General features: G+C 45.1%; 1 long non-coding RNA gene across 1 annotated transcript; it reads left to right on the forward strand.

The window, feature by feature from the left end:
* Window positions 1-1,512: 1,512 nt before the first annotated feature.
* Window positions 1,513-22,682, forward strand: LOC106827065 (uncharacterized). The gene is made up of 3 exons (XR_011496183.1): window positions 1,513-5,153; window positions 7,057-7,234; window positions 16,652-22,682. It is a non-coding gene; the product is annotated as an uncharacterized lncRNA (long non-coding RNA).
* Window positions 22,683-22,946: the final 264 nt, after the last annotated feature.

Below are 22,946 nucleotides of genomic sequence, written 5' to 3' on the forward strand. Positions count from 1 at the left end.
TGTATTCAGCAGTGGGTAGAGCTATGAGTTAGCTTCCTCTCCTGGAAGAGGTGGCAGAACCAGCTCCAAGGCAACAAGGCTTGTTATTTGGGCTCCTGAGTCAGGCAGAATTGTGCACCATGCCCCCTGGCCAGATAGTGCCACCAGCTTGGCTTGGAAGAATGGCAATGTGGTCAGCCAGGTTCTCTGCTCAAGTCTTGCAGGTTTGTGCAGCTTCCTGGGTGTTCTGGCTAGAGTTCCTGAGTTCCGGTTGGGAAGATCTAGGGGCAATGCTCACCAGTAGGCAGGGCTATGAATTAGCTTCCCTATCTGGCTGAGCTGGCATTACAGTCTCTATGGCTGGCAAAGCTTATTTTTGGACGGTCCCGAATTAGACAGAACTGTGCAACAAGCTCCCTGTCCAGATGGGGCCACTGGCTTGGATCTGCAGAGGAGCAGAGCCAGGGGCCAGGCTCTCTGCTCCAGTACTGCTGGGCCACACAGATTCCCAGGCGCTCTGGTCATATTTGCTTCTTGGGCAGGGCTGAGGGCTGCACTAAAGAGTTGGTGGTGCTATGAGTTAACTTTCTGCCTGGGTGAGGCAGCAGAACTCAGTGTCCAAGCTTAGCAAAGCTTGTTTTTTGGGGTCTTGAATCAGGTAGTACTACACACTGAGTTACCTGCCCATGTGGGGCCACATCCCTTGTTCTTCCTCCGTGCAGAGCTGCTGGCCAGGTTCCTTGCTTAAGTGCAGCTGAACTATGCAGGTCTCCAGGTGTTTCAGCCAGGCTTACTGGTTGGGTGGTGCCGTGGGATACACTCAGTGGTAGGTGGGCTATGATAGCTTCCTTGCCCTGGAGAGGCAGCAGAACACTCTTCAAGGCCACCAGAGTATGTAGTTTGGGATCTCGAATCAGGCACAATTGCACACCACATTCCCTGGTCAGATGGGGCCGCCATCATGGCTCTTCTTATGGGCAGAACCACTGGCTGAGCTATTTGCTCAAGTGCTGTTGGGCTATGTGGTTTTCTACATACTCTGGCCAGGATTCCTGCTTGGTTCAACAAGATATCAAACAGCTTACTGCCTATGTTTTTGTCTAGGAGGTTTATGGTTTCAGGTTTTACATTCAAGTCTTTAATCCCTTTTGAGTTAATTTTTGTGTATGGTGTAAGATAGTGGTCCAGATTCATTCTTTTGCACGTGGTTGTCCAGTTTTCTCAACACTATTTATTGAGGGGACTGTCCCTTCCCCATTGTTTATTATGAGTCTGGCTGCTTTATAGCAGTATTTGAGAAATAGTGTTGAGAAAGTATTTTCCACATCAAACTTCTATAAGACATTTAAATTTCTTGATCCTGCATTGAAAATATAGCATAATAAACTATTTATTATTTATCCATGTTTATTTTTAATTTAATGAAATGGGATCAATTTTTAAAAAAATAAATGACAGGATTTCTTGTCCACATGATAATTTCATGACTATAGATTCTGTCTTTGTAAGTTTTTTTTGTAATAACTGTTTGTACCCACTCAACTTCCCTGACTAAAATAATACGTATCAAAATTTTTCAAAATTACCTTGTCCTTCCATCAGTTTTCAGTCAATAACATTTTACCACAGGCAGTTTTATTTGGTGTGGATTATTTTTATTAGGAATATTCACGGTTGATGGTCGCAGTGTCCTTAAGGTCAAAATGCTGCTGTCCACTCAGCCCACTTCTTTGATTGACAAGAGTCAGTTTTTATCCCTGTCTGCGAACACGCTGCTTGCCCACAAGGCTCCACCACCCTCCACTTCTTCCCACCTCATTAGGGAACAGAAGAGGATTTCTTAGAGCTACTTGCAAGGTTCAGGCAGATGAAGCTACACAGTGGTTCCAGTCACCTCTTTAGGAATTGAAAGAACCTTTCCTGCTCAAACATTCTGGTTAGGAACCCAGGTTCTAACTTCTCTGGGAATGAAGAAACACCAAGGAAAGAGAGTGTGTGGTCGGTAGAGGAACGTCCAGTTCACCTGAAAATTACTCCATCTCCTCCTCTTCATTCTGGTGTCTAGTGCAGGGAAAGAGCACTGGTCCCCACCATGGTTTTCATTCTTTTTTCCTTAAGAAGAGAAACTGAGTTTTATTGAGGACAGCAATGCATCACATAAATGCTCTAATTCCTAACCTCTCCTGTAGCCAAGAGTGGTCGGATAAACTTTGGGCTAATGATTGTGAGCAGAAGGATTGTGTGGAGCTTTGGAGAGGCTGCTTGGAGGAGCAGACACAGTTGTGTGGGCCCTTTGGCCCTTCAGCTTTCCTCCTTCCTGCCTCAGAATGAAGACATGGTGGCTGGTCCAGGCTTGTGCTCCAGCAGCCATCTTGGGTCAAGAGACTACCTTAAGGATGAACACCAGCTACTAAGATGCTGGGGCAGAATGAGAGATGATGGCTGACTACTGTGGGGTGCAGTTGAGGCTCAGCATGGACTGTCCATGTCCATAGTTCTTTTACACGAAAAAGGAAAAAAGCTCTCTCTTGTCTGTGCCTATATTGTTCCAGGTTTTCTGCTTTATTAGGGAAATCTAATCTTAAAGGAAATACTAGCTTTGCATTGAATCACTATGTGAACTGTGACAAGACACTTCCAATGTCAGGGAGACATCCTGTATGTACCATGGCAGACGCAGGGGTGAAGTTCATCCATATATTCCGAAGAGCCCAATCAATGGCTGCTCTGCATCCGTGTCATCTTCTAGGAGATACAGTGCTTCAGTTTTTCTTTGGGGAACTACCACTCCTCCCTCAGTCCACAGGTTAAGTGAGGCTGAAAAGGCCTCCTGGCTGCAGGTCAGAGGGGTCCGCAGAGCCATTGGGGTGCCTCCAACCTGTGAGGGAGTCTACACCCAACCCAGGGAGGTGGGAGGTGGGACCCTGCAACTCTGCCAGGCTGGGTGTAGGCTTATGCACTTCCTTGTTCAACCCATCATTGTCCAGTTGGGAAACTGAGGCTCAGAAGGGGCAGGGACAGGCCCAGGGCACTGGGGGGAACCATCCAGAGGTGAAGGGAGAGTTTGGGCCTCTCATGGGGTTTGATCCCTCCCATGGGGTTTGCTTTGGGAATAAGAGCTCCCAGGACCCTGGCCCACCCCACCCATGTAGAATTGCTTTCTCTGGGTATCCACACAGGTACATACAGACAGAAACCCTGACATCAGAGGAGGGGACCATAGAGCACGGACTCAGAGGAGGAGTGGACCTTGGGGAGGTGACAAAGGGAAAAGGAGAAGGAGATAGGACACTGGATCACTCAACCTTGGACCTGGGCAGAGACCTCCTTGTCAGAGCCTCAGGGTCTTCATTTGGAATTGGGGCCAGAATCCTGGCACTGGCTGTTGTCAGGAGTTCTTGTGAGGGAACTAGACACCCCGGGGCCAATGCAGACAGGAGGTGCACGGGGGAAGCTTCTTTCAAGGACCCAGGATCCTACAGATCCTGTTCCATTGCCCCGCCCGCGGCCGCCCTCCCAGCCCTGGAGCCCAGGAGAGTTAATGCCTTGAAGTCTCTCTAACAAAGGTGTAAGGGTTTTCCTGATTGGGGTGCTGTACTAGAGATTACCACCAGGGGGCGTCATGTGTCCAATGTGTTCTCCTGGAACAATTGGAGCCTGGAAGGTGTCACCTGGACTCATTCTGCACATTCCCTGCCCGCGAACTGACCTGCACCTCCCGTTGTGAGCATCCATCTCTAATATCCGAGCTTGTCAGTGGCGGGAGGAATCCTCCTATCCATTCATTCAGCATCTGTGCCCTAAGCACACAAATTGTTGCAGCACCTAAAATAGCCCACAGGGGTCCTGCCCTCTAGCAGCTCACAGTCTGGAGGGAAAATGGACAAAATCGTGAACACAAAAACAAATGAAAGAAAAGAGCAAGTGCTGTATCAGAAAACAGCAAGATGCCACAAGGGAGTGCTGGGCTCCACTAGGTGAGGGGTCAGAGAAGGCTGTGCCGAGGTGGCATTTATATTTCCAGCAGGATGATGAGAAGGAGCCAGCCCTGCACAGGTCTTGGGATGTTTAGCCAAGAAGAAGACACAACTGTGCAGAGAGAGAGAACAAGGGTGAGGGCAAGCAGGACATCAGGCACTGACTGTTTAAAACCAAATTGGAGGTGACATTGCATCACTTTGCCACCTTCTATGGGATAGAGGGAGTCACCAAGTCCAGTCCACAGTCAAGGGGAGAGGATGACACAAGGACATGTCCCCCAGGAGGTGGGGTTCATGGGGAGCCACTGAGGGGAGATGGGAAGGCCGGAGAAGTTGAGTGCCTGGCTCAGAAGTACAGACACATAATAGGCAGAGGCAGGTATAAACTCAGCTCTGTGTCCTCAGAGTTGGGGTCCTGGCTGCACAAGGCTTTCTCAGGGGCTCTGGAACAGTCTGTGCTGGTGTAACTGGTACAGACTTGGGAGTGGCATGTGGGTGACAGTGAGGACTAGGCAGCCTTGATGGGCGAATGGCAAGATCTTGTCTGAGGAGGAGCCCAAGTCAGGGGAACCCCTTGGGTTCACCCCTGTCCACACCCCACCCAGGGTGGAGGGACCCAGTGCCACATCCATGCTGAACTCACCCTTATGCAGCTCTGGCTCCATCTCTCATTGGACAATTGGGAAACTGAGGCCCATAAACAGGTGGGGACTACCACATAGCACACAGCAGGCAGAGTCCAGAGTGAGGATCTGTTTTGACCTTCCATGCCAAGGCTTGAAGCCCTCTCTTAGGGTTTCTTTGGAAATTAGAAACCCTAAGATCTTAGGAAGTTCTTGCCCCTCCCTGCCTGTTGGAGGGCTGTTTTATTCTGGGCATCCAGAACATGAGCACTGACACACGCGTGCGCCCACTCACATACACGTGTGCGTATGTGCACGCACACAAACACACACTGAAATTAGATAAGGAGTATGGGGTGATGTCAGAAGAGGATCAGACACAGGATAGGGACCAGAGGGAGAAAAGAGTTGGAGGCACTACCCACATGTGACACCACCTGTCCAATTTTATAGGTGTTATCCCACATATGCCTGAGGACATATGTAGAAGTCCATGCTAGAATAATCCCCATTGTCAACGTGGGGAGACAGCCCCTGAGAGACACAGTGACTTATCCAGGATCAAGAACAGGTAAGAATGAGGAGTTGAGTCTGAACTCAGGTCTGTCTCCTTAAAGCTGGGACCCTGGCTGCACCCAGACCTTCCCAGGGCCCCGTGGAGAGGGTGTATTGGTGTAACTGTGCACAGCTAGGGTGTTGCATGGAGATGGGGGGTAAGCAGTAGCAGCCCAGAGGGCTGTTTGGATAGGTGTTGTCTGAGAAGGGGACTCAGGAAGAGAACCCCAAAGTGAAGTCACTTCCTTGGCGATAGACCCCCACAGAACTTGGAACCCCTGTAACCAGGCGCCCACATTCCAGTGACAGCCCCATACTCAGCCCACTTGGCCAGAGACACTTCAGTTAGAAATGTGTTCTCCTGCTGTGTCCCCTCTTAACGGGGCTCTTGTTTCCGGAAAGCCTGGAGTGAGAGCCTTTTCGGAAGCTGCAGACATTTGTTCAACCCTTGCTCGACCCAGACACCTCTGGCCATTTGCCAGAGGTCCCCGAAGGTAACATAAGGCAGCCTAGGGCAGGCCAATCTAGGCCAGGCCACCTCTGTGAGACCTCCCTGGGTGGCCCCACATCCCCTCCTCTTCAGTGTCGGGGGAAGAGGGACATGAGGGGAGGGCACGCCCAGGGCAGTGATACCCTGGTAGTCCTAAGTCGTCACACCGCTGGACTGGACTGGTAGGGTGGTAAGGGGATTGCTGAGGTGCCTCTTATCTGTGCCTGTGTGAATCCAAGGCCCTCAGGCTGTCATCTTTTCTGTCTCCTTGGGGGAGGTCTGTGCAGACAGTGGTGTGCATGTGTCTGGAGTGGAGAAGTCTTTTGGGTCTGAGAACCAGCAAAGAGCCAGCCAGTGTGAGGCTTCTGCCTGGCTGCCGGGCACTGTCTTTCCAGAGCTCCACCCATGAGACGGGACAGGAGCTGATCAGTGGGGTCCTCTACTGCATCTTCCTGCAGGGTGGGCAGGTGCCCCACACCAGCCACAGAGTCCGCCACTGGCTTCACACCCAGGACCCTGAAACAGCTAAAGGCAGCCCGGTGCCCCAGAAGCCACCCTGATACTCCCTTGGGCTCCCTTCTAGAGTCCTGCTCCCAAAGGAATCTGGGTCCCCAAGTCCTCCCCCAACACACCCTCACTGCCTAGCCCTGCTGTGGCCACATGCAAAGTCACTGTCCACCTATTTGTAGGAATATCACAAAGATAATATTATACAACTTCACTTCACATGAAGTCAAGAGTGTTGCTATTTTTCTACAGATTTTCCTGTTTTAACTCCTGTCCGCAGGTGCACTTGTTGTCTTGCCAAGCCTTCCGCACCTTCTCCAGGTCTTACACATCATCGTGATCAGTAGGGATGTCTTTACCCAAAACCACAGGGGGCTCATGGTACTATGTCTGTTTCTCTGCAACTTACTGTCTCAGGGAACTCATCCCCGTGGCCCCTCCAGGTCGGGGGCTGGGCTCACTGGGCTGCACAACATTCCAGAAGGGAGACCAGGTACCACAGCGATTCAGCTCTTCACTGATGTGGGAGCTTGACCTGATTCCCATCTCACCCTTTCAACGTGCCGCATGACCATCCCACATGTCTTAACATCCTGATCCCTCCCACCCCAGGATAAGCCTCTGTGTTCTCATCTCTAGAATGGGATGCTGTGTCAGGAATCACAGGGGTGATGCAGGTGGTACAGGGCGGTGCTGTCAATACTCTGCTAACAAACTGACCTCAGATGCTAATATATTTAATCCTTCCCCACCTCAAATTCTACTTTAATACCAAGAACCATTTTTCTGAAGAAGGTGCTCATGTCCCACCTCCTGCCACAGGTCACCTAGTGCTTGGGGATTTGTTTTAAGCTTCTGCCCCACCCCTCCTTGTGTCCATGGTGCTGCTCTGATTGCATGTCCTTCCTCTGTCCCACCCCAGGGTGAAACTGTGTCCACAGTGAACAGGAAAGAGACCCGCATCAGGGAGACAGGCCGAAAAAGCAGGTGGAGCGCCTGGTTACCGCCTTGCTGGGCACTGACCCCTCCTATGTGCCCACCTTCCTGGGCACCTGCAGAGCTTTGCCACCACCCAACATTGCTGGACCTGCTGTTCAAAGGTGAGCACTATGTCCCTCAACGAGACAGTGGTGTTTTGGTGACTTACTAGCTGTGAGACTTCAGAATGTCACTGCCCCTCTCTGAGCCTCAGTTTGCTCCTCTGAACAGTAGGGTGAATAGAGGATCAATATCATTAGGTTATTGTAGGGAGTAAGTGGGTCCTCCCTGGAAAGTGCTGTCTGGGTGCCTGGCCTCATGGACAGGTCTGCTGCAGGGCCTGTAGTTGTGCTAATTTATCATTTTCGTTGTGCCCATGAGGAAGCCTCTGCCTCATCCCTCGCTGTCCCCATGGCCTTCGGCTGAGCTGTTTTCTCCTTTGAAAAAGTTATTGAGATTCCCTTAGGGGGTCCCTGTCGAATTCTCTAAGAGTCTACATTTTGAGGATGCCTCCTCATGGAAATCATTGTCTTGTCATTTCACTCTGTGAAGACACAGGCCTCTTGCCAAGGGCGGTGTTTCAGGGAGTGTTCATGGAGCACCTGGTCAGGCCCTGGTTCCACAGCAGGAAACAGAGAGGATGTCGCTGCCTCCCAGGACCCGCAGAGGGTTGGTGGGAATAACTGGTCTACCTCACTGCTCTGTGTTATCTGGTCTTAAGAAAATAATACATCACAGCAGAGCATATTTATGTATCCTCCTGATTCTCTAAACAACGAAACATTTTAGAAAATTGGAAAACTATTGCTCAATGTATTTGTATACTTTAAGCTAATTCAGATAGTTTTTCCCAAAATGGGATTACCCTATATTCCCAGTCACTCATTCATTTAATATGAGTAAGTATCTCTGCCCTTTAATATTTTTGAAAATATGGTGTTAATGGTTGCATAGCATTTCTTATGATATCTTGTATGTATCTTGTATAAATGACTGGCTTAAAAATTTTTTTTATTGTGGTCACATTGGTTTATAACATTATATAAATTTCAGGTGTACATCATTATATTTCAACGTCTGTATAGACTGCATTGTATTCACCACCAAAAGTCTATTTACCATCCATCGCTGTACACATGTCCCCTTTTACCCCTTTTGCCCTCCCCCCACCCCCTTCCCCTCTGGTAACCACCAATCTGTTCTCTGTATGGATGTATTTATCTTCCACGTATGAGTGAAATCATACAGTATTTGTCTTTCTCTGTCTATGTTGCTTAGCATAATACCCTCAAGTTCCATCCATGTTGTCAGAAATGACAAGAGTTTCATCTCTTTTTTGGTTGAGTAGTATTCCATTGTTTATATATACCCCATCTTCTTTATCCATTAACCCATTGTTAGGCACACAGGTTGCTTCCAAGTCTTAGCTATTGTGAATAATTTTGCAGTGAACATAGGGGTGCATATAGTTTCGATTTAGTATTTTTGTGTTTTTTGGATAAATACCCAGAAGTGGTATATATGGTAGTTCTGGATCATATGGTAGTTCTATTTTTAAATTTTTGAAGAATCTGCATACTATTTTCTCTAGTGACTGCACCCATTTGTGTTCCCACAAGTAGTGTACAGGGGTTCCTGTTAATCCACATTTTCTCCAACACTTTATATATCTTTTCTTTTTAATAATGGCCATTTTGTTGGGTGTGAGGTTATCATTGTATCTCACTGTAATTGTGATTTGCATTTCCCTAATAGTTAATGATGTTGAATATTTTTTCATATGCCAGTTGGCCTTCTGTATACTTTGTAAGAAAATGTGTTCACATCGTCTGTCCATTTTTTGATGTGGTTGGTTGGTTGTTTTTGGTGTTGTTGTTGAGTTGTATGTGTTTTTCATATATTTTGGATATTAACCACTTATCAGATATATGATTTATAAATATCTTCTCCCAACTGGTATGTTGTCTTTTCGTTTCGTTTTCCTTTGCTGTGCAGAAGCTTTTCAGTTTGGTGTAGTCTCATTTGTTTATTGTTTCTTTTGTTTTCCTTGCCTAAAGTGACATGATATTCAAAAAGATATTGCTAAGATCAATGAAAAAGAGTGTACTGTGGATGTTTTCTTCTAGAAATTATATGCTTTCAGGTCTTATATTCAAGTCTTCAAGCCATTTTGAGTTAATTTTTGTGTATGGTGTAAGGTAATGGTCTACTTTCATTCTTTTGCATGTGGCTGTCCAGTTTTCCCAACACCATTATTGAAGAGACTTTCCTTTCTACATTGTGTGTTCTTGGCCCCTTTGTTGAATATTAGCTGTCTATACATGTCTGGGTTTATTTCTTTGGTCTCAATTCTGTTCCACTGATCTGTATGTCTATTTTTGTGCTAGTACCATGCTGTTTTGATGACTATAGTTTTGCAGTATATTTTGACATCAGGGATTGTGATACCTCCAGCTTTGTTCTTTTTTCTCAGGATTACTGTGGCTATTTGGGGTCTTTTTTGGTTCCATATAAATTTTAGGATTCTTTGTTCTATTTCTGTGAAAAATGTTATTGGGATTCTGATTGGGATTGCATTGAATCTGTTGATTGCTTTAGGTAATATGGACATTTTAAGTATGTTAATTCTTCCAATCCATGAGCACAGAATATCTTTCCATTTCTTTATATTATCTTCTATTTCTTTCAACAATGTCTTATTTTCTTCAGTGTACAGGTTTTTCACCTCCTTGGTTCAATTTATTCCTTGGTATTTTATTCTCTTTGTTGCAATTGAAAATGGAATTGTATTCTTGATTTCTCTGCTAGTTCATTGTTAGTGTGTAGAAACAACTGATTTTTGTACTTTGATTTTTTGCCCTGCCTCTTTACTATATTCATGAATTATTTCTAATAGTTTTTTTGGTGAATTCTTTATGATTTTTGATATATAAAATCATGTCATCTGCAAATAGTGATAGTTTTACCTCTAGCTTTCCAGTTTGGATCCCTTTTATTTCTTTTCCTGCCTAATTGCTCTGGCTAGGACTTTCAATACTGTGTTGAATAAGAGTGGTGAGAGTGGGCATCCTTGTCTTGTTCCTGTTCTTAGAGGGATGACTTTCAGTTTTTCACTGTTGAGTATGATGTTGGCTTTGGGTTTGTCATATATGGCCTTTGTTATGTTGAGGTACTTTCCTTCTGAACCAATTTTATTGAGAGTTTTTATCATAAATGGATGATGAATCTTGTTGAATACTTTCTCTGCATCTATTGACATGATTGTGTTGTTTTTATTCTTCATTTTGTTAGTGTAGTGTATCACATTAATTGATTTGCAGATGTTGAACCATCCTTGCATCTCTGGAATAAGTCTCACTTGATCATGGTGTATCTTCCTTTTAATGTATTGTTGTATTTGATTTGCTAATATAATTTGTTGAAGATTTTTGCATCTATGTTCAAAAATGATATTGGCCTGTAATTTTCCTTTTTTGTGTTGTTCTTGTCTGGTTTTGGTATCAGGGTAATGTTGGCCTTGTAAAATGAGTTAGGAAACATCTTGTCCTCTTCAATTTTTTTGAAGCATTTGAGAAGAATAAGTATTAAATCTTCATTGAATATTTGGCAGACTTAACCAGAGAAGCTGTGTGGTCCTGAACTTTTGTTTTTTTGGGAGGTTTTTGATTACTGTTTCAATATCTTTACTTCTGATTGATCTATTCAGAGTCTCTATTTCTTGATTCAGTTTTAGGAGGTTGTATGATTCTAAGAATTTTTCAATTTCTTCTAGGTTATCTGATTTGTTAATGTATAGTTTTTCACAGTATTCTCTTATCATCCTTCGTATTTCTGTGTAATTCTGTGTAATTTCTCCTCTTTAATTTCTGATATTATTTGAAATTCTTCTCTTTTTTTCTTAGTGAGTCTAGCTAAGGGTTTGTCAATTTGTTTATCTTTTTTACAGAACCAGCTCCTAGTTTCACTGATCTTTTCTATTGTCCTTTTGTCTCTAGTTCATTTATTTCCACTCTGGTTTTTATTATTTCCTTCCTTCTACTGATTGGGCTTCATTTGTTCTTCTTTTGTCTAGTTCTTTTAGGTGTAGTGTTAGATTGTTTATTTGAGGTTTTTCTTGTTTCATGAGGTGAGCCTGTATTGCTATAAACTTCCCTCTTAGTACCACTTTTGCTGCATCCCATGGATTTGATATGTTGTGTTTTCATTTTCATTTGTCTCCAGGTATATATTTTTATTTCTCCTTTGATTTCTTCATTGATCCAGTAGTTGTTCAGCAGCATGTTGGTTAGTCTCCACATATTTGTGACTTTTCCAGATTTCTTCTTGTAGTTGGTTTCCATTTTTATACCATTGTGGTTGGAAAAGATGCTTAACATGATTTCAATCTTCTTAAATTTATTGAGGCTTGTTTTTTTTCTCAACATATGGTCTATCTTTGTTCCATGTGCACTTGAGAAGAATGTGTATTCTGCTGCTTTTAAATGGAGTATTCTATAAATATCTATTAAGTTCATATGGTCTAGTGTTTCATTTACAGTCAATGTTTCCTTGTCAATTTTATGTTTGGATGATCTATCCATTGATGTAAGTGGAGTGCTGAGGTCTCCTACTATTATTGTGTTGCTGTCAATTTCTCCCTTTAGATCTGCTAATAGTTTACACACTTTGGTGCTTCTATGTTAGCTGCATGTATGTTGATCAGTATTATGTCTTCTTGGTAGAATGTCCCTTCTATCATTATATAATGTTCATCTTTGTCTCTTTTTATCTTTTTTGGCTTGAAGTCTTTGTCTGATGTAAGTATGGCTACAGCACTTTCTTTTTCCCTTTTGTTTGGAGTATCTCTTCACTCTGAGTCTGTGTTTGTCTTTAGAGCTGAGTGGGTGTCCTGGAGGCAGCATATTTTGGGGTCTTGTTTTTTAATCCATATAGTCACTCTGTGTCTTTGGATTGGTGAATTAAATTCATTTACATTTAGGGTGATTATTGATATATGAGGGCTTAATACTGCCATTTTATTTTTTATTTTCTCATTGTTCTATATTTCCTTTGTTTCCTTTTCTTTGTGTTTCTGTCTGCCATTTCTGTTTGCTGATTTTCTGTGATGTATTTCTAAGATTCCTCTTTTTTTATGTTTTGTGACTCTGCTCTGAATTTTTGTTTTGTGGTTACCATGAGGTTTGTATAAAAGATCTCATAGATGAGACAGTCCTTTTTCTGCTGATAGTATCTTATCTCCATTTGCCTATGATGATTCTGTCCTTTTCCTCTTACCCTTCTATGTTTTTGTTGTCCCAAATGATCTCTTTTTGTATTGTGAGTTTGATACCAAGTTGAAGTGGTTATAGTTATTTTTAATGCTTTCTTTCCTTTTAGACTTTATGTTATAATTAAGTATTTACTAACCTATTCTGATATAGAGTTGCAATTTTCTGATTCTATTTATCACCTTCCTCAAAGCTTTGTATACCTTTGCCTTTTTGTTTCAGGTAGGAAGGCTCCTTTCAATATTTCTTGTAAGGCAAGTCTAGTGGTGATGAACTCCCTCAGCTTTTGTATGTCTGGGAAAACCTTTATTTTTCCTTCATACTTGAAGAATAACTTTTCTGGATAGAGTGTTCTTGGCTGATAGCTTTTATCTTTCAATATTTTGAATATATCATTCCACTCTCTCCTAGCCTGTAGAGTTTATGTTGAGAAATCCACTGATGGCCTAGTGTGGGTTTCTTTGTAAGGTATTTTCTTCTGTGTGGCCACCCTTAATATTCTTTCTTTGTCATTGATTTTACAGTTTTAATATAATGTGCCTTGGAGAAAAGTCATTTTGCCTTGAGGTAATTAGATGTTCTATTAACTTAATGTACTTGTATATCCAGTTCCTTCCTCTGGTTTGGGAAGTTCTCAGCTATTATTTCTTTAAATAAGCTCTCTACTCCTTTCTCCCTCTCTTCTCCTTCTGGGATATCCATTTGCCTTATGTTGCTTTTCCTAATTGAGTTGGTTATTTCTCATAGAATTTCTCCGTTTAAAAAAAGTCTTAGTTCTCTCTCCTCTTCTACCTGCATCACTTCTAGATTTCTATCTTTGAACTTGCTAATTCTCTCTTCCGTATGGTCTTCACTATTTCCAATGCTTTCTCACTTATTCTTTATCTCATTTACTGTGTTCTTCAGCTCCAGAATTTCTGTTTCCTTTTTTTAGAGTTTCAATCTCTTTGGTGAAGTACTCCTTCTCTTCATTAATTTTACTCCTGAGTTCACTGAACTGTCTTTCTGAGTTTTTTTTGTAACCTGTTGATTCTTCTTGACAGCTGTTTTGAATTTTCTGTAAGTTAGATTGCCATCTTTCAAGCATTCAAGTCTGGTTTCTGGAGAGTTGTCCTTTTCTTTATGTGCTACTGTGTTACTATAGGTCTTCATGGTGCTTGATGAGTTGTTCCTCTGCCAGCACATTTGTGGTAGCAAACACCTTTCTTATTTAGGTAAAGCTTTGCTTACTTTGATTCTGAGCTGCTTCCTTTTGTATTTGAGAGCCTGCACTTTCCATCCTCTGGTGCCTCTGCCAGAGGCATCATCAGTGTCCTCCTTGTGCTACTTGTACCTCCAAGGTTGCTTTTGCCTTGCTACTTATGATATCACTGCAGTTATGGGTGTTGCCACCAGGATCACTGGGCTGCTAGCACCTCTGCTGCTTCCGGGGTCACCTGGGTCACATGTTCCCCCACTGTGGCAGTGGGGAGGGGAATAATGGGATGAGAGCTGGCATCCTGGGCACATCTACCACATTTGGGTTTGTTGGGTCTGCAGGTGCCACTGCTACAAGTTGGGGGGGGGGTTGGAGTTTCTGGGCACCTCTGCACCTTAGAGGCACTGGGATTGTGGGCTCTGCTGTTGCTCTTACCTGTCTATGCACAGGCTCTTCATTGACTTGGTTGCTGCTGCTGTGTGCACTGCTGTTGTGTGCACTGCTGCTGTGTGCACTGCCTGCACTGTTGCTCCTAGGTTATTTGGGTGTGCTGGCAACATCACTGCTGGGGCACTGGGTTCACAGGTGTTGCTGCCACTACCAGGTGGGCCAGGGTTGTGGGCCTCACCACCACCACCACAGAGGGAGGAGTACCTGTGTCTCGAACACCGCCAGGGCTCCTGAAGCCTCTGGTCTCTGACACCTGTGTGGTTCTTGGAATCTCAAGTCAAGGGCACTGCCACTGCTGCTGTGGGACCTGGAGTCTTGTATGCAGACCCTGCTGCTGGCAGGGCACATTGTTGGGGAGTGCCACTGCCAGGGGCTGGCTTCCAGGCACCGTTGCTGCTCCTGAAGCCTCAGGTCATGGGTACCACCCACCACTGATGGGAGAGAGATAGGAGCTGAGCCATAAGTGCCACTGTGGCCCCTGCAGCCTCTGGTCTTTGGTGCTGGTACACTTTTTGGAACCTCAGGTCACAAGCACTGCTGCTGCTGTCAGGGGTATCTGGGTCTTGGATGTAGCCCTTGCTGGAAGGGCCAGTGTTGGTGGTGCTGCTACCGGGGAAGGGAGAGGGTGCTGGGTCATAGTTACCACTGGGGTTCCTGGAGTCTCTGGCTGTGGGCCTGCAGTGATTCCTGGCACCTCCCAGAGTGTGGGCTAACTGGATTCCTGGGGCCTCCATTTGTGGGTGTTGCCTCAGGTCCTGGGGCCTCTGGTCCCAGGCATGGCTGCAGTTCCTGGAACCTCCAGTCTTGGGAGCTGTTGCCGCTCCTGGTCCTCTGGCTCCACTGCCTCCAGGAGGTCCAATCCTCCCCCCTTTGGATGTATAGATGTTTGGATCTCAGAGGCATTCTGGTGTTCTATGCAGAGAGTCCTTTGTTGGTCAGTGGATGTCTGATTGGTTGTGACTTAGAGGAGAGGGGCAAAGGGAGCAATGCATTCTGCCATGATGCTGATGTCACTCGCACTGTGCTATATTTTTTTTAAAAAGAATAAGGAATTAAAATGTCTTATTGAAGTTAGCTCTGGAAAATACATTCTCAAGAAGATTTAAAATATTGGTGTAACTCTGATTTCAATGTTAATCAACACAGAATAAAAATATTTTGAGGGATGAAGTTCTCTGAGGCTAAATGGCTGAGACAGACTATCAAGTTCAAACTGGAGGGGTAAAGCTGGCAGGCCAAATTGACTTTTGTCATTTTAAATGTACCAGACAGATACCCATTTAATTTAATCCTATGTTTAAGTTTCTAAACAGATGCATTACTTAGGTTATGCTGAAATACCAGTTAACCCCTATAATTCAGTGACATATCACTATATATTTGCCCACATATCAGTCCTGGATGGGTGTTCAGGTTGGGGAGGCAACAGTTCTGCCTGTGGTTCTTTAGGATCCCAGAATTCTTTCATCATGTGCCTTCACCATCCATAGGTCCATATCCCCATCTACATCCGTCAGCAAAAGGGGAAAGAGCAGGAAGAAATGCCTGTGGGAAGATTTCATGGCCATGTCTGGAAAGGCACACAGCACTTTCACTTCTTCTATTGGCAAGAACTGGTCACATGGCCATACCTAATGCAAAGGAAGCTGGGAAATGTAGTTCACTGTTGTCCAAAGAAGAGGAGAATGGATTTTGATGAACTGAAGCTCTCTGCAACAGAGAGTAATTCATTTGGATTTATTGTGTTTCTCAAATCCTTATTGAGTATCTGCCGTAGGCCAAGCACAGTACTAAGGGCTTGAAGAGGGACACAGAATTGATTCAGCAGAGTCCTGGCCTGGGGGAAGTTACAAGTCTAAAGAAGGAGAAAGGACATGGTATTAAGTGCCTGCCATTCTAAGAGAGAAAAGGATAAAGTAGAAAGTGCTCTGAAAGTTCAGTGAATTATCTTAGAATGGGAAGATGCTTGGAGATGACACCAACTGATCTTCATTTTCAGAGATAAGATATTGTTGGTGGAAGAAAATGGCAACAAGAACTATATAAGCAGGTAATTTATGTATGAGATATTTTTAGAAATACTGTGCAGCCATTAAAATGATATTTTCAAAAATATTTAATGACATGAGCAAGTAATTATATTAAGAAGAAATAACTGGGAATATATAAAAATTCTATTTTTGGAAAACATAAATTTAAATGACAGTATATAGATATGTTGAGTGATAATTTTCAAATTTTCTAAAATGTTTTATTGTTTAATCAGAAGGATTCCAAAACTGTGCTTTGATTTGATGTGCTATTTTCTTTAAACCTGACATACAGAGCAGTGTTGTAGACTGGTTTTTTCCATCACTTTTCTATCCCACCACCTATGGGTTCTGTGAGGCAGTGATCTTGACTGTTTTCTGCCATTCAACCCAGGGCCTGACTCGGGTACTCAATAAATACTCCCTAAAATATTGCACTGGGGGAGGGGCCTATTTTTTCACAATGTGAAATGACAAGTCAAGGACTTCCACTGGAGGGCACCTCCAAAACATTGAATCTTACAGAATTTGGTTTTTTACTAACAGCAAAGGAGTGTGAAGGAGTCTAAGTTTGAATGTCGGCTTTTATTGCAGCGAAAACCGAGGAGCCCTGGAGCACTCATACAATTTCCCGTGAGTCCACCAGTGAGCAGTGTGTGATTGCTTACGACACCGACGCTGATCCACTGCAAAAATTTACTTTACAGGCTAGCCTTCTTCAGAACATGTCTTTTAACTTAAGAAAAATTCTTTAAGGAGTGTTTATTTGCTTTTATTCTTCCACTTCTTTGGAATATAATGAAAATTCTCTACAAGTGACAAGTATAAGGTAATCCACTAACTGGAAGATGTCCCTCTTTATGTATTCAGATATGTAATATTATGAGTTCCTGACTGAATTTGGATCTTTGCCTAATACCATATAAAAAATTAACCCAAAATGGATTAAAGACCTCAACTTAAGAGCTAAAACTACAAAAATGTTGAGGAAAACTTAGGGGCAAGTCTTCACGACCTTGGATTTGGCATTGGTTTCTTAAAAATGACACCAAAAAGAATAAAAGAAAGACAGATGCATTGGACATCCTCAAGATAAAAACATTTTGTTGTTTGCTATCACAGGGTACTCTCAAGAAAGTGAAAAAACAACCCACAGGATGGTGGAAATTATTTACAGATGATAAATCTGACAGAGGTCTTGTACTCAGAATATCTAACACAAATAAACCAACTAAAATGGGCAAAGAACTTGAAGAGACACTTCTCCAAAGAAGATATACAAATAACCAACAAACACATGAAAATATGATCAATATCCTTGGATATCAGGGAGATGCCGATCAAAACCACAATGAGATACCACTCCACACCCACTGCAATGGCTATAATTAACACACACGCACAGAAATTAGAAACTGTTGGCAAAGATGTATATCTCAAGAACAATCATTACTACCAACTCCAGAGATAAAAGTATCTCTATGAGTAAGTAACTCCAGTGCCAGCTCCATACTTGGCTCGGATCTTAGTGTCTGTAGACAGTGACATGCTACATTTTGAGATCTGCATTCTGGGATTCCGTGCATGCGTTTTCTGCTCCAATGACAGGGCACCCTCTTTGCCGAGGCAGGAAATGTTTCTGCCCTGGGTCATGCATTTTTCATCCCTCCTCTCTGCTCACAAGGTAGGCAGCATGTTGGGCTTCCATGGCTGCCAGGTAGCCCACAGTCATTTTGGTGGTCAGAATTGAAGATGTTTTCTGGAGGAGAATGTGGTTTTGGATGAAACTTTGGCAGGATGATTCCTGGCCCCTTCCTGCAATCCAACACAGAGCCCGTGCCCCTATTCATAAGGGCAGCGACACAGCCCATGGCAACCCTTCCCCTTAGTCCTCGCTGATCTCTGCTCTCCCCTGCCCCCATTCAATCAGGGATTTCACTTTCTCTACCTCTATGGAGAGCTCCAGTTTCTTCCCAATGAAGACCAATGTTCTCTGCATGGGGGATCCATCTCTGGATCCCCAGAGAAGAGAGAGATCGCTGACCATGGCCTCACTCAACAGCCTCTGACCAGAGGACTCAACTTGATCTTATTTTGAGGGAGAATAGGGCTCCCTTTTTCATCCTCACTTGGAGTCTTGGGCAGGAGGCAGAGCTCTCTCCAACACAGAAGCCTAATGTGAGGGATAGCAGGGCCGGGGGCTGGCACAGGGCTGGGCACAGGGGGTCACTGCTGGAGGAGCCTGAGGGGTGATTTGGGGCTGTGCCCAGCTCCAATACCCTGGCCTGAGCCTATGACCTTCACGCAGCTTCCAAGAGCCCTTGACGTGCTTTATAAAGGCCTCTTCTGCTCACACAAGCTCAAGTGGGTCCTGCTGTTGCAACTGAGAACTTCACCTGGATTGAACACATTCAAGGTCATGCCTACAACACGCTGACGTGCCCTTAGAGGAGCTTTCCTGTGGAGAGAAAGGGACTCTGGCATGGGGGAAGATGGCAGACAGGAGTGGCCTGGACTGTACCTTCCTCTGTCCTAGATGGCAGGGTCTGGCTTTGCCCAGAGGCTGAGTTATGGAGCAGGAGGGGCTGGGGTGGCTGCTGGGTGGGGCCTGGGGTGTGTCATAGAAGGGGCTGGGAGACACATGGTCCAGGGCATGGAGCAGTGGGTGTTGTGGAAGAGGTATCTGGTGGGGTCTTCAGGGGCCCTCCCTGCTCCATGGATCACTCCCAGGTATCCTGATGGCCTCCACTGCTGGCTTTTTCAACTTCCTCAAAATGCTTATGTTCAACCAAGTGTCTCTGGAGTCCCTGCTTTCCCAAACAAAGCTTAAACTTCATAAAGAGACCGCAGGTAATGGAAGCCACAGCAATACCTTAAAACGTGGACATATTGTGTTCCAGAAATTCCATTTATAGGGATCAGTCCTAAAAGAATAGAGATTTATGGACACAGTTGTACCTTTCAGCACAATTATGGGAGTGAAAAATTGGAAATGGCCCCATTGTTCAACAGCCGGGGATGCTGAGTAAGTCGTGATGTGTGGCCACTGAGAATGCACAAGGGGACAGGACTGACTGTGCATGTCCACCTGTGGGGACATCAGGTTAAAGAAGAGCACAGCCCTGGAATCCCCACCCCACACCCTCAAACACACACACCTGCCACCTGCACTTAAAGGGAAGGGATGGAAGGATGGACGCCACGTGCTGTGGGCAACTATTTCTTGGTAGGAGGAGTATATCTTCCTTTATTAGTCCATATTTAAATCCTTATTTTAATAAATAAACATTATCTTTATCTTAAACTTTAAAAAACCATATAAAGTACATTATTAATTAAGAGATTTGTGATAAATGGATAACATTTAATATGTGATATCAATTTTTAAAAAATATATGTTAGAAAAAATTCACACATTGCCAATCCAAAAAAGAAAAGATTTTAAGTGTCTCACTGTTCAGATATTTCCCTTATGTTGCTGGCTCTTGTGTCATACATGTGAAAGTGTTCCCTATCCCAAGGTAATGAAAACATTTAATATTTAGGCATCATTTCCTACACATAATCTTTCATGGATCAAGGATTGTCCTTGTTAATAAAAATAATTACTTCTGTTGAAATAAAAATGATCATTAATCAGTCTCCTCATGCATTATTTAGCCAGACACAGAAGGCCACATATTATATGATTCCTCTGATATGGACAGCCCCGTTTTGATAAATCCATAGAGACATAAAGAAGATAGTCGGTGCCAGGGGCTGGGTGACAGGAAGGAGGAGGGACTGACTAGTAGATACGGAGCTTCTCTTTGATGAAAATGTTCTGGAATAGACAGCAGTGGGGATTATGCAAGATTGTGAATGTACTTAATGTCCCATTTAAAGTGATCAAAGAGTTAAATTTTATTTTGTCAATTTTATATGATAGAATATAGTAAAATATTGAGTAAATATAAGGAAAAACAAAAATTTAAAAAGTGGAATTATAGGGGAGGGGAAGGAAGTCTCTGGGGCTGCAGCTGGTGTGAGTTACAGCTCGTGATCGGGCCCTGGAGGCATTGCAGGAGCTGGCGCTGGTTGCTGAGCTGGTACCAGCTCTCGTATACTGGGGGAGGAACTGGCTCTGGCACCAGTGTTGCCTTGAGAACGGGGTCTGTTATTGTCTTTAGTTCTAGAACTGGAGCTGGTGCCAAAGCACTATGGGGCTCAAGAGCTGGCGGTAGTGCTCTTGCTGTGGTTGGCTTGTGCTCTGGAGCTGGAGCTGTTGATGGAACTTGCTGGAGTTTTGGAGCTCATACTAGAATAGGTTTTCGTGATGGTTCTAGCTCTGGACATTAGGTGGGAGGTGTTGCTTGAACCTTTCCTGGCTCTGGAATTGGAGCTTATGTAGGTGCTTGTTCTAGCTCTTGAGCTTGAATGACAGCTGTGGCTTGAGCACTCCCTGGCTCAGGAATTATAGCTGACATATATGCTTGTTTGAGCTCTTGAATTGAATGAGAGCTGTGGCTTGAGCTGGCTCTGGCTCTGGAACTGTAGTGGGCAGTAGAATGGGAGCTGGCACTAACTCTTGAAGTGGTTCTAGAGCTTGCTCTGGAGCTGGTACTGTAGCTCCAAGAGGAGAAAATATCATGAACATGACTGAAAATATCATGAACATGACTGCCTTTCCATGTGCCCTCCAAATACACAGGAAACCTCTCTGTCAATCGATGAAGTCTTCTTCCAGGAACCCACCCCCAGGAAGTGTTCCAGACTGCAGTGGGTGGGAATAGTGATCTGAGGCTACTCATTGCTCCTGACCCAACTCTAGCCTCCGGAGGCTCAGCTCTGTGTGACCCAGCCCCACTGCTCCCCACAGCCCACATCACCCACCCTGAGTCTTCACCCTCAGTCCTCCTCACCCTCAATGGGCTTAAGGTGCTCTAGCTGTGCCAGAAGCGGGTGGGCATGGCGCTCCAGGTCCGAGCCGGCATGTTGAGCCCAGTGTAGGCCAGTAGCATCTTCAGGCAGGGAAATACTGGTGGCTGGTGGAAATCCTGGTCCAGTCAGGTGCCCAGGATTGAGGAGATGATCCTGGGGGTAGTTGAGTCAGAGGCCTGGTTTCCTTCCACACTCCTTTCCCAGGGCATCCCTTTGGGGACTTGGGCCTCTGTGCCTTCTGCTCCTGCCCACCCAGAGGCCAGCCTTATTCCATGTCCACCTCCATTCTGGCAGTTGTGGCGGAGGCAGGCCTGGTCACCAAGGAGGGGCTGGTAAAAAGCCTTCTGAAGTGAGAGCCCTTGATCCATCGATGTGACCACTTCTCCACTTCTTTGGGAAAGCCTGGCACACACCTCTGTCTGTCTCCCTGACTCTTCCCCACTGGGATGTCAACTCCATGAGGACGAGGAGTGTCTGCTCTGTTCATTGCACTCACTGGCACACAGTAGGTGCTCCATGAAAATCTGACCGATGAAGAACATATGAACTCTGTCTCCTGCTCAGGATTCCCAGGGCTCTCCCAGTTCCTCAAACTTACCTCCTTCACCTATATCTGCCTAATTCTCTAGATGCTCCATGTGGGTCTCCTCCTGCCACTGCCACTCATCTCCCACAGTGTGGGTTCAGCCGGCCCCAGAGCCCTCACTGAGTCCCCTGAGCACCAGCCGAGCCCCCGCTGTTGAGGTTCCACCAGATTCATGAGCAGGATGCTCTCCACACCTCCTGTTCTGGGTCCCAGGATGGGGGTGGAGGCAGGGCTGGAATGGGTAAGGGCTATTTCCAGGGCTGACTCTGTCCTCTGACCTCCCCTCTAATCCCCACAGCATCCACAGCCCCATCTGTAGCTCTCTCTGACTCCTTTCCTTTTTGCCAGGAGAAGCGCTCAGACTTCTGCCCTCAAGCAAGAATCATAAGATGTTGGATCCAGGGCTCTGCCATCCCCTCCTCATCCACAGAACCCCACATCTCCACACAGTTCTTTGGAAAAGGGAGTTGCTCCTTCTTGAATCAAAGCCCATTCACATTTTTAATTGATACTAGTGACTGCCATCCTCATCAGAATGAGGGAGGATGCATCCATCTAGAGGAGGCCAGGAGGGCGTTACATCGGCTGTAGTGTGGACACTACCTTCTTGTGATGTCTAGTGTGACATTCTGACTCCCGACTAGAATGGAAGCCCTGAGAGGCAGGACTTGTCTGCTCTGTGCGCTGGATTATGGTCATACAGAGATAAGTGCCTGCAACTAGTGGGGCTTCCTATATGTTTGATAAATGAATGAGCCCCAACCAGCCCCATCATGGATATATGAGTGGGCCTGTGGCCTCCCTGCTCACCCCCAAGGATCCCTCCTCAGACTTTACCCATGAAAAGGAACCACTAATGGAATCTCAAATCTCATTTTCCAATGGGAAAACACTTTAGCCCAAGGCTACAAGAACAGTGATGAATGAGGCAGAGGCTTCGTCATGGCATGAGGGAAATGATAAATTAGCACAAACATGGCCCTGCAGCAGTTCTTGCCCCAGGGCCAGGCACCCGGACAGCACTTTCCATGGTGGACCCACTTAGTTTTGAAAATAACCCTATGAGGTTGGTGCTCTATTCACTCCAAGGTTCACAGGAGCAAACTGAGGCTCAGAGAGGGGCAGTGACATTCTGAAGTCTCACAGCTAGTAAGTCACCAAAACACCACTGTCTCGTGGACGGACTTAGTGCTCGCCTTTGAACAGCAGGTCGAGTGCTGTTGGGTGTTGGCAGAAGCTCTGCAGGTGCCCAGGAGGGTGGGCACGTATGAGGGGTCACTGCCCAGGAAGGCGAACACCAGGTGCTCCACTTGCTTTTCTGGCCTGCCTCCCTGGACGGTCCACACCATGCGGGTCTCTTCCATTTCACTGTGGACACATTTT

Source organism: Equus asinus, chromosome 2 (genome assembly GCF_041296235.1).
Source record: "Equus asinus isolate D_3611 breed Donkey chromosome 2, EquAss-T2T_v2, whole genome shotgun sequence".
Lineage (NCBI taxonomy): Eukaryota > Metazoa > Chordata > Mammalia > Perissodactyla > Equidae > Equus > Equus asinus.